This window comes from Agelaius tricolor, unplaced genomic scaffold (assembly GCF_023055355.1).
Source record: "Agelaius tricolor isolate 1412-34295 unplaced genomic scaffold, bAgeTri1.0.p SCAF_8, whole genome shotgun sequence".
Classification (NCBI taxonomy): Eukaryota; Metazoa; Chordata; class Aves; order Passeriformes; family Icteridae; genus Agelaius; species Agelaius tricolor.
The window spans coordinates 36,135,041-36,147,849 of NW_027269268.1; the positions used below are offsets into that span (position 1 = coordinate 36,135,041).

Here is a 12,809-nt window from a genome sequence, read left to right on the forward strand (position 1 = left end):
CTGCCAGGAGGGTGGTGCTGATGGAGATGATGGTGGCGGGGGGATGCTCCGTCAAGGAAGTGGGGGTTTGCTGCGGGGGAGCAGCAGGGTCCCCGAGCTCCAGGGTCCATAAACCGAGGTTGATGGGAGCCGTGCTGGCTGCTGATGGCAAAAGCGGCCAAGGAAGATTAGCCCTTGCTCATTTAAAGGTTAAGTGCAAAGCTAACCTTTGTGACTAGGTCCTGTCTGCAAGTCTTCCCATCCTGTGGCTCTTGAGAGTGAATAATTTTTTTCCCCTACTCCCGCACTCATTAAAAGCAGTCTAAAAATGGCAGATTGTTTCTATACTTCGTATACTTATAGGTGTTTATTGCACAAGTATGAAAAAACCCAGCCATGCACCAGGACCCCGATACAACTAGCACTATAAACATGAGCTAAAGAGATACTCACGTCCCAAGAATTTATAAATTATGTATAAGAGATTCCAGATAAAGAAGAATGCAATGAAACAATACCAGCCAGTATGACAGGCAGGGAACTCAGTACAACATTGCACAAAGTACTGAATGTATTGAACCATTTCCTGTTACAGGTAGTCTTTTGCTCAAACCAGTTTTAATGTACCTGAAGACAAGATTATGAGGAACATGACTGTGTATTGATGGGATTTTCAGGACTGACAAAATTGCTCAAGAACATGCATTCCCTTTACTTTGACAATCCTACCTGGACAAAAAGATTCAGGGGCAGATTATAAGGACAAGATGAGAATGAGCATACTGAAAACACATAAATCTAATATTCTATTAAATGTACCAAAGGCATAGAGTAATGAGGAAACTCTTGGTCTCCATTATGAAGGAATTCAACAGCTAGATAACAACTAATCTTCTTAACACCTTCAAAGAGCTTTGACTAGTTTGAAAGACATGAATGTCCTTTGCAAGCATTGTGTTGACTTGTCCCTATTATGCCATACTTCATGTACATTCTGCTAATTTAATTCTGTAATGTAGAGTCAGCTAAACTGGTGCAGACAAATCCAGGTCTGCCATGCCCAGACTCTTTCAGATACCTTTTTTGGAAGATGATGCCATCTATGCCTCATTCTTCCTTCAGGTAAAATTATTCATGTGAATACCACCTTATGTTATTTGTTGACATAAATATTTACTTATTTTAAAAGCTCTTCCATTTGAAAGAACTGCCTCAAATTCAACCTTCTAAGAAAAAGATTCTGTTGTAGACTCATAAAACTGTGGGGAATTCACACAGCCTTTTCCCTTACCACCTAATCTTTCCTGGATGTTCCTAAAACTACAATTACATATCAGTCCTATAGAGTCTCTCCAGACTTCCTGCTTCTGATGCATTTAAAATAGATGTTAGTCATGCAGCTTTATACACTTTAGAGGGAAAAAACCCCAAACCCTTATTTTTATTAAGGTTTTATTACGGTTAACCCAACCCCCACATTTATTAAGGTCTCATCATGGTCTCATCATACAAATTTAGGCAGAATGAAAAAATAATACCTTTTCCTTTGGAGTATTATGCATCTACAATTACATAATAAACTGCAGTCTGTAGCAACCTCTCCTCCCTAAACAATTAAAAGACCTCATTAAAATAATTTTTTTCTATATTAAAAAGGATTTAGGTTATTAAATTAAGTGACCAAACATTGGGAAAGCCAGAAGGCTGTCCATGAAACCTTAATTCAGACCTCTTGTGCCTGTTCATTGCAACCCTGTACTTAATTATGAGTTTGTCTGCAGAATACCAGGCTCCATTTGGAACATCTGAAATTATGTAGTGGCAAGCATGTAAGACTGGCTAATTATGTTGCCTCTTGCATTCCCATTCATTTATTCCTTTACTTTCTAGCATCTCTTTTGTGCTCATCCCTATCATCTTTCATCTGAAGATTGTTCTCTCCCTGGTCTGTCTGAAACCTTTACCCTTAGATAACCTTTTGCAGTCATTCAGGTAAAGGTTTTTACTATAGAGTTACAGCAAATGCTAATTATTCCTTCAAAGGTTATTTGTGATTTTCTTCAAAGGTGAGGGGAAAAAAAAAGGAATAAAAGGAATAAAAGCAAAGCAAGGGGAAAAAGAGAAGGATACCCAAGGAAATAAAAGTTTCCAGGTTGAACCGGTAGAAAAATAAGGAATCAAGGTCAGTCTTTATGATATCATAGAGCTTCCTTATTACAAAGGATTGGCTCGCAAATTACAAGCTTTACAAAGAGACAGTTGTACTTGAAAGCAAAAGGAGGCATTAAGTTGCCTGGTGCCTTGGAGGGGAAGGATCATGCTGTATTTGTAAATAAGGCTGCAGTGTCTCAATAGACGTTCTGGAAAACTCATGTTTTTTTTTTTTAACTTGTGACAAAAACTCTACTTTATGTCTGCTTCCATTGGAAGAAGTCCCCTTTGTTTCCTCTCTACAATAAGTAGTACAAAGAATAAACACCTTTGAGAAGCTTATTTCCTATGCTTATTTTCTATGCAGATGCTTGAGAGGTAGCCATGAGCTAATGACTTATACCTTTGATTGGTGAACTTGGTCTTCATGTAGAATTATAATGTTAGTGTCAAACTCTAATGTTGTTTTAAAAAGTTTTCCACCAGAACTAACAACAGATGGAAGCAGTGGTGTTTGTGATAGTACTACAGTGAACTAAAAGCAGCAGCTCCACTTTGTGGGACATTTTAGACCTGAAAAGGCTAAATAAATAATATTCTTTAGCAACAACTATTTGATTTTTTTCTGGAACATGAAAATCCAAAGAAAATTTGAGCTAGAAAAACCGTGCTATTTCTCAAATGAAATAGGGTCTCTAAAGGCTTAAGTTTCCCAATGAAATTGAGTATAAGCATATTTTGTCTTCCTGGCAATCTCAATATCACAAAAGTCAAATTTTCAAAAGAAGTTGCTAAAAATGGTGGTTACTGTCCTGAGTGCTTCAGTCTTCAGGGACTTTCTGACCCTTTCCCATCCATGGTCTTTTCAATCACTGGCAATAGAAACTTGATTTCTTAAATAAAATTCATATCCTCTGCTTCTCATTTGCTTCCAGGAGTTTTAAAAATAAAAAAATATCCTCAAAATTTTGATAATTTTGTGTGCTGAGACATGCTGCAGGGTATAATGGATTTACTTTGAGTGGGATAAGAAAGCAAAACAAATTTCCTGAAAATAAGTCAGTACTTACATACTGAAAGTAAGCCATTACAGTCCAGTAAAATTAAACACTCATGACTTCAGGACTATAAGTGTGCAGATATTTTTTCCCATAGGCTTACTATGCAGTCAAGCTTGTATCATGGGAGATTTTTAATGTGTGACCTTCACAGCCTACCATGCAGAGCTGCTGTGGGGATTAACTAGTTAAGATTTGTAAAGTGCTTTGAAGATTATAAGGCATTAAGTTGCACAAGTGCTAAGCACTATTATTTAATACTTAAGTACAACCAAGCTTTGCAGGACAACTCATGTTCACCTCACTAGAAAGAGCCTTTGTTATTTCTTTGTGATTTCAGTACAGTTGTTGCAAGAGGTAAAGCAAGCAGAAGTGACCACAAAAGAGGGAAATTTCTTTCTTGTTTCACTATCAGAGACTAAAATGAGATACAATCGTAGTGGTATTGCAGAAAAATTAGTTGAAAAATAATTATGAAATGCAATGATAGAAATGCACGTAAAACTGCAGGGTCCCTTAATGTGTCAGTACTGTCCTATCTTGCCCAAGGAGATCCACAGACTATTCTCCAGGAAGTAGAACTCCAAATCCCAGACCTATAGATGGACCAAATTTATCAGCTAAAAAAGCTGCCAAGAGACAGTAGGGATGGGTAAAATCTGTACCTTGGTAAGTCATACTTCATACATATTTTAGCTTATTTAAGTCAAAATTTTGGAAGAAATATGAACACAGACTGCTGTCTTTATAAATCAGATTGGGAACACCTTGTTCTGCTACAATTAATTTGTTTGGTTTAATTTTGATATAAACCTTCCTCTTTCTTGTTTTGTAATGTCAGTTTTCAGCAGCAGGAAGTCATTGGGGTTTTTGTGGTAGCAAAGGGACAAAGTATGTGCTAATAAAATCACAATGCAAAACAGGACAATATGACATAATTTTGCACTTAAGTAAGCTGGAGATAGAGGAACACAAGTGTTTCAGGATTGCTGACAGGCACAAACTGTAGAGGTTAAGGTGGCATATTGTTGGACCCTGAGCTGCATCCCAGCATCCTGAAGTCATGAGGATCTTATTTGGCATGCAGAGAAGGAAGGTTGGGTTTATTTACCTTACAAGGACTAATTAATATTCAATGGAAGTGTCTTTTCAGCACAAAGCACTTAGTACTTGCATTTCTTGCCTCTGCAAAAGTGCTGCAGACATTTCACAAGGACAGACTTTTCAAGTATATGCATTTCCTCTCTGTGGCTAAAAATAAAGATTACTTTTCTATAGTGTTCTGACATTTTGATCTCAATTGAAGCATATAATAAAAGTTCAGTTCACTGACTGTCTCCAGTAGGTCCTGAAATTCAGCTTTAGAGATAAGTAAAGTTAAAAGAGGGAAAACAGAAAGTGAATGGTGTACTGGCACAAGAGAGATTCCTGTCCATTCCTGGGTCAAGGAAGCTACAGGCTCCTAATGCTTCTACTTCAGAAGTCATAGACTTTGCTTCCTCTATTGAGTTAGTAACAATCATTGTGTCACAGAAGATAAATTACGTGTCCAAAAACACAAATTAAGTCCATGAATAAACTAGAGTTCACCTTAGCTTTCTAGACACTGACCCTGTCCCAGACTGCTTTAGTTATTCAATTTAGAAACAGCTTAAAACAGACTAGAACAGTGTGGTGCACGTTGTTCAGAGAAAGGATTTGTGTGTGGTGCCAAATGTGCACTCTCTCAACAGGGCCTTACCAGGCTTTTGACCAGCTGTCCCAGGAGATGTGGGAAACTGGAGGCAGTACTCTTCCTTCAGATTCTGCTCTTTAAGCTCAAAAGTGTTCTTGCAGAGATTCAGAGCTTCTTTGTTCTCAACACATTTTAGAGCTTTTCCAAGCCTTTTTCCGAGGCTCCACTCACCTCCACAGTTGCTCTCCCACCAATGTCACAGCAAAAGTGAAAAAAGGAACTCAGCTGTAATATTGTTTTCCTTTGTCTTTTCAGGAACCTTTTTCTTTGATTTTCTTACTGCCTTGTCTTTTGTTTAAAGAATCTTAAATCATACAATGACAGCTACTCATTATTCATTTTATATTCATTGTGGGTTACTTATGGTGTTGCTCATACAAACAATAAACTACTTGACCTGCATTAATATTCTTAATGCTTATTTCAGCAGAAGTGAAATTGTGTTTCTGAAAGGGTAGATATTTACAAGGTGCATTACAAATCTAGTCAGAATATGAAAAAAGTTGGCTTTTCTGATGCCTGAGTTACTGAGCTTGAAAGATACAACTGCTATTAATTTCTCATACTGTGCAGATTGTCACACAGTTTGGAAATGGGTGAATGTGATTCAGTTCTCATGTGATTTTGGTGTATTGAACAAGAAACACAAACACTGTAAAAACAGGACCATCAACAAATGTTTTCAAATGCTGCTAAAGCCACTCTCTATTGTACCAGACAGAAAGAAATACAGTAATTGAGCATCCCATCAGTCCCCCCATGGAATGGGTCACACACCATTAACAGGCAGTGACACATGGGCAGTATGGAAGGTGTCTCATAGTGACAGCAGACCAAGATCCATCACAGCAAGACCATGCACACCTTTCTTATCTTTTCTTCAGCTGCAAGATGAGCTTAGAAGAGGACTTTAAATATTCTTTTGCTGAACGAGGTACCTGAGCTACTGGGAATATGTCAGCTCTCTGGCACCCTAAGCTCCAAGCAGAAATTGTTTTTCTGGGACTGTAGAGTCCTCTGACTTTTCTCCATAGTGCCTGATGCTCCTATACTTCCCATCCAGACCCAATCCTATACCTCTCATGACAAATAGCCCAAAGTGCTCCTCTTGACCCAAAGCACAGAGCTCTGGTTTCTTGTCCACCAGCCCATTTCATGGAGGGAAGAAGAGGTGGCAGGGACATTAGGCTAATTTAATTCTTCTGATCACTAAGAAGCAGAAAACACATGCGATGTGCTCCAGTAAGACCTTCTTGTCTAACCTGCATCAGAACTAGGAAAATTCTCACTTTAGCTGCATATGTGTAACAGTGAAAATTTCTATCCTAAGTAGAGAAAAATATTCTGTCTTGGCAAGAAAAGCTGTTAACATCAAAGAGTCTGAATTTGAGTTCTCAATGTTTCTAAACTTATTCCCATGGTATTCCTCTTGCATACTCAATCCAGTGAAATGCTGAAAATGTTTCTTCTATTCTTTTGTATTTAAAAATAGATTGATGGAAAGGAATTCTTTTGGAAGCACTTAGAGATGGCTCATAGATCTATTATATTCCAGGACCTTTGCCTTTGCCCATTTTTATGCTACAGTAACAAAGTGAAGTGTCTTATGCCTCATTGCAAACTGATTTTCTCTCTCTTCTCTTTTAGTTTAATTTAGTTTTATGAAAAGATATTTGGGAAAAAAAAACCCACAAAACCAAAAAATTAAGAGAACATTACTAAAAATAAAACCAAGCAAAGAACATGTGATGAAGAGTTGCAGAGTCCTCTCAGTCCAGAAGAACAGACTTAGCAAAAACTGTGCCTTTTTCTTAACCCCATAACAATTAATTCAATAATAAGTAGGAGCTTCTTAAGATCTGGGAAGAACTCCTGTTATAGTTATGGGTGTCCACACAGGGGGATGGGATCTCTAGAGTAAATCTCTATCCATGTTTATCATAATCTCACCAAAAACTTCTACCTTAATCACTTCATTCCAGAATCTTTCTGCACCCTCCTATAAGCAAGAGGAAACTCACATTCAGAAAGCAAGTGAAAGTGGAAGTGGGTGCTGAAGAACAATGATGAGGCATTCTGGAGACCACACCTCAAAGATCCTTCTCAAAGGCCATCTCTAAATCCCTGTGCCCCCTCCTCAGGCCACAGAATGCAGGTGTGCAGCAATTGCAGGTTGTGAAAGCACCCCTAGGCTATGCTCTGGATAGAAATTAAGTCAACTATTAGGTCATGGGAATCTTACTCTCTTTTCATATCTAAAACTTTTTAATAACTTTCCTTTTCCTTCTCCAGAAAGGAGAAAAATCTTGAGGAAAATCCTGACAAGGCTGCTGAACCGCTGGTGCAGTCCATTGCAGTTCCAGGCACAAAAGAACACAACCTTACTTGGAAATTTCTCATCCTTGTTTCAGGCATTAGCTCCCTCAGCTTCACTTCCCAAAAAGACCCATGCTGAGCAGGGGATTCACTGCACTCACAGGGACACTGAGTTGTTATCCTGGTTCTTTATTATGGAACTATTTCCATTTTGAAGGGAGCTGCCTGTAATTTCCAGCTAGGTCTTTAACAGAGGCTTTTACTTAATTGTTGACAAAGCTTTTTTTCACTTTTTATAATAAACTGTCTTTCTGAATTTCACATTGCATCTTGAAAATATACCTTCTTTAGTTCACTAAAGCTGTAGGTTCACTTTGCTTGTGCCTCTGAAGGATCCTAATACCAGTTAGAACACCCAAAACACACAACAGAACTTTATCAGACTTTGAAATGGTTAGTTATTTTAGACTTACCCATAGAGCTTACTTTCCAAGAAGTAAATTCAGATTTCTCCTTTGGAAGCATACTGTTGTCGTCAGCAGGGAGAAATGAACATCTTCCTCTATTGATCTTACTTGGAGCATTTAGGCCTCAAGAGAACAACCAGTGGCAGGAAAAGCACCTGGCATAAGGAGTAAAAAGATGTGGTTGAAATGCAGTACTCCCAAAATCTTCAAATAGAAAAGTTGTCAAAATGTTCTTGAGCACGAGTTGACTTTAGGTTGGCATCTCTGTATTTTGACAGGAATTGCAATGAAGACCTGAAGGGAAATGTCTGGTAAGGGCCAGGATGCTGGATGTTATTGCACTCAGAGGGACAGGGAGCAGGGAACTTCTTTACCTTCTCTGGATATGGTTACACAGCAAGCTGTTGGGCTTCTAGCAGTTTAGCCACTGCCAATCACACTTGTCACATAGCTGTGCTCTAGTTCTGCATCTACAGCAAAGATTTTTAGAGCTTGCTAACCACCTATCTGCACTTAGACAACATATACAATTCCCACTAAATCAGACAAATGGATGCTGCTGAACCATCTGTTTTAAAGTATGTTTAGTTATATAACCTAAGTTACAAGTACTTCCTCACAGATGAAGATATCTCAGTTTAGATGGCCACAGAGAAGGGACTGTGCATCTGAAATATCCCCACAAGACCAAAAAATACTATGTAGGAACTGTACAAAACCTGTGCTTTTCTGCAGAAGTGTGGAAGCCCGGCAGGATTCCTTCGGTCATCACAAATGGCACTGAAATCTAGACTTAGACCACTGAACTGAGCCTTACTGTCTTCATTTGAGTGAATATCTAGATATTCCTTAAGTCAATATGAGACCTATTTAGTCTGGAGTTCAGAACCCAGATCAGATGGCAAAATATAGGGATGTTAGGACTTATGAGTCTTAACTTTAGAAAAAAAAAAAAGTGGTTTTTTTTTGGTTGATTCAGAGTAAGAATCACAAGACCACACTCTGTTCCCAAATTTCCACTTGCTACTAATGTGAAGTGCCCCTTGAGATTCTTGTGCTGCTTTTATAAATACTTACAATCAGACCAACTGGAAATGTGACTGGCTTTCCTTGGTACTATATAGACATGAACATAAAATATTTTTGGAAACATCTAATTTGTTGCAGTTTAATACTATTTTGCAGCATTAGTAGTTCTTGTCTTACTTGTATTACTCCACAGTTTGGTTTATATTTTATCTATTTGTAGATCATATTTTAATAATAGAAACAAACATTTATCAGAAATTTTCAGTGCTCTTCTCCAAGAGACATGATATTTTCCCTAGTTTCTGTTTGGTATTTTTACAAATGAAATGTTTTTGCTTTGTACATGTGTTTCATTTGTTCATTTAACTGTGTTTTTCTGTTCTACACAGACTCTCAACCCATACTCATCATCTAAGCATCTGAATCACTCTTCAAGCATATGAGTAGTATAAGAGATCCAGATCAGTCAGTAATCCCATGATTCTGCCGTGTCTCTTTAGCTCAGCTCTCACATTTCAACCTCTTATCTGAGCCTGGAGATCAGTTTAGTGAACACCTCAGCCCAAAAGGCCCACTACCCCAGGGTGCAGGAGCTGAATTCTGCGTTATGGCAGAAAGCTAGGTTGTGTCACACCTTTTAAACATATCCTCAAGACTCTGAAACCTTTCTATGAGTATTGATGACCTTATTCAGGAGTATTGAGAAGGGTGATGGAGGAAGATTTCATGCTCTGATGGAGGAAGATCATATAAACAAACCCTTTCAGAGCTCCAGGACATACACCTGTTAAGATCAAAGGATCACTCAAGGCTGATGCAAACTTTACACTCTGTTCTGCACAGGCCTTTCTCAAATAGGACTGGCTGGCTGGTCCCAGTTCAGGCAGCAGGTATTTCTGAAGTGACTGTACACAGGGAAAAGGAAACCTTTATCTGTGTTATACCTCAAGCCCCACACGTTTATTATTATTACTTTTACTACTGAGGATTTTTATGGCTCTAAAGAAAAAAAAATATATATATTTCAGAAATGGTTATCTGTATCCTCCTCTGAGGAGGAGAGGTAGCAAGTTTTGAAAGACTTTGCCTCAATCAGAGAAAAATTGTTGGTCTGAAACACAAATGACTTGTTAGTCAGCAGCAGGCATGTTCTTCATGTAACATTCTCCACTCTTAGTGACCATTATCATGACAGGAGATCCCTGATTTCCAGAGAGCATTCCTAGTCCAAGGTTGCCACTAGGACATAGAAAGATAAGGAGAGACAGGGACAAGATTCTCACCTACAGTGAGGCCCTTCTAATCAACACTGTAGCCTATACGATGTCTTCATAAAGGAAGCTACATCTAGCAGGCTGATTCCTGCTGCCAGAAGGATTGGTCAGTGCATGCCAGGGATGTGCTGCTTCACTGATTGCCCTTGTTTCCTCAAAGGAGATGATTTTCTTCTTTGTTCAAATGTGATTTGAATAAAGAAGAAAATTAAGCGCAAGGTAACTGTTTTATATTTTTTCCTGCAAAGAGCAGATGCAGGGTCAGATTTTATTATCACCACTCACATTTAGTAGTGCTTCCTAGTTAAGTAAATTATTACTGTCTACTAATCCAAATATGTCTAAAGAAATTTAGCAAAATCAGGCAAAGAGTAAACATATTATTGACATATTCTGTATTTCTATGATTAAAGGGAGATACCGAGTTATTCAAGTACCAAATTTAGACTTCATCAATGAGAGTAGGCTACATAATTCATCTGATGATCTGGACACAAGTCCCAAGTCTCCCCTGCTGTGTATAATGCTATATATCTGCCCAATTACAAGCCTGAAGAAGTGCTTCAGCTAGTTCAGATAATTAAATTTTAAATCTAATGTTCATATGAATTTTTAACATGCTATGAAAACCTTGGGTTCATAAATCATTTACAGTAACACATGAAGGCATTCTTGGCCATCTCCAACCAATTTGTCCGTCAGATCAACAAAAATCCTTTCAGAACTTTGATCAGCTAACATATGCCTTTTTGAAATATGCCTCTTTATAGATCCTGGAGAGCTGGCTCTGCTCTATAAGAAATATTTACATAGGCTTACCAGCAAAGGAAGGGGAAGTGGTACATATATACTCATTAGAAAGGACCATCTCGAAAAAGAAAATATAATATCCATAAAGGCTAGGCAGAGAAAGTTGTTTTCCTTGGCTATAAGAAGGATACTTCTGCCTGACCTAAAGAAGTGACTTTGTATTATAGTTGATGTGGCAAATTTGGTCTATTCTTTTGTTGGAATATTCATTTGTATCACTTTGGAAGAAAGGGCAGGCAACTTGGAAGGATTTTCAAGGATGTTGTGATGTTATGAAGGGGAAAAAATAGAAGGGACAAAGCTCAGCTAGAACTTTGTCTGCTGCCAAAAAATACAACAGAAAATGTTTCTATGGATCAAAAACACAAGGAGGGCTAAGGAGACTCTTCAGCCTTTACTGGATGCAGAGGGAAGCATAGTGACAAAGGATGGGAAAATGGCTGATGTACATAATGTCCTCTTTGCTTCAGTAGAACCAGGTGCTCTTGGGGTACCCAGCCCCTGGAGCTAGAAACAGGGAGAGGAAGCACAATGAAATCCCTGTAATCCAAAATCCAAAGGGATTATGGGTCAACAACCTGCTACACCACTTAGACCCACACAAGCTCATGGGGACAGATGGGATCCACCCAAAGGTGCTGAGGGAGCTGGTGGAAGTACTCATCGGGCCACCTTCCATAATTAACCAGCAGTCCTGGCCAACTGAGAGGCCCCATTTTCTGGAATTTAGCAAATGGGACACCCATCTACAAGATGGTTCAGGAGGAGCCAGGGAACTAGAGGCCCATCAGCCTGACCTTGGTACCAGGGAAGGCAATAAAACAGATCATCTTGACTGGCTGAAAGCTGCCCAGCAGAAAAGGATCTGGAGGTGCTGGTGACAGCAGCTGAACATGAGCCAGATGTGCCCAGGTGGCCAAGCAGGCCAATGGCATCCTGCCCTTTACCAGCAATAATGTGGCCAGCAGGACCAGGGCAGGGATTGTCCCCCTGTGCTCAGCACTGGTGAGGCCACACCTTGAGTGCTGTGTTCATTTCTGGGCCCCTCTCTGCAAGAAGGACATTGAGGGGCTGGAGCAAATCCAGAGAAGTGCAATGGAGCTGGGGAAGGCTCTGGAGCATAAATCTTATGGTGAGTGGCTGAGGAAGCTGTGGGTGTGCAGCCTGGAGAAAAGGAGGTTCAAGGGGAACCTTATCGCTCTCTACAACCACTTGAGAGGTTGTAGCAAGGTCAGGGCTGGTCTCTTGTCCCTGGTAACGAGTGAAAAGACAAGGCCTCAAGTTGTTCCAGCAGAGGTTAAGATTGAATATTAGGAAAAATTTCCTCACTGAAAGAGTGGTCAAGCATTCAAACAGGCTGCCCAGGGAACTGATGGAATCACCAACCCTGGAAATGGCCAGAAGATGTGTGGATACAACACTTGGGGATATGGTTTAACCGTAAACAGAGTAGTGCTGGGTTAATGGCTGGACCCAGTCATGGAGGTCTTTTCCAACCTTAGTGATTCTGTGGTTCTAGAAAAGAAAAGAAGAACAGAAACATGTTGAAATACAACATTCCTTGGTCATTAGTGTTCAAAGGAGTTTAGTCAGAAAGGTGACTCCTTACAAAGCAATCTACAGATATCTGAGTAATTTCACTGTAGACAGCTACGTTCACTAAGCATGAAGCATCAGTGACAGAAAAAAAGAAACAAAAGATTGGGAGTTTTCTCATCTTTCAGAAAAATGTTTGAACAGAGAAGCAACCTGTTGTAGCTGCAAATAAAAATACCTATTTTTAAGATCTGAGACAATAGTTCTCATAATAGCTCCCCTCCCTTTGGTGGTTTTGTGGGGACAGCCTCTTGTTCTACAGCCTCAGGCTGCTTTCTTCAAATTCACTTTCTACCACAAATGTGTAAGGTTGCATTTTCAGAAATGCCATTACTCTTCGGATCCAAGTCTTCTGTTTAAGCCTTGTCTGCCTGTTGCTATGTTTTTAAGACCC

The 12,809-nt window shown here is 39.3% G+C and overlaps 1 protein-coding gene across 1 annotated transcript in view; it reads right to left on the minus strand.

The window, feature by feature from the left end:
• The window catches only part of TRMT9B (tRNA methyltransferase 9B (putative)), a 100,462-nt gene that overhangs the window by 19,307 nt on the left and 68,346 nt on the right, over positions 1–12,809 (minus strand). The window contains exon 2 of the mRNA XM_071432317.1: positions 7,713–7,861. The gene's annotated coding sequence lies outside the window, so the exon portion shown is untranslated. The remainder of the gene's footprint in view (positions 1–7,712; positions 7,862–12,809) is intronic.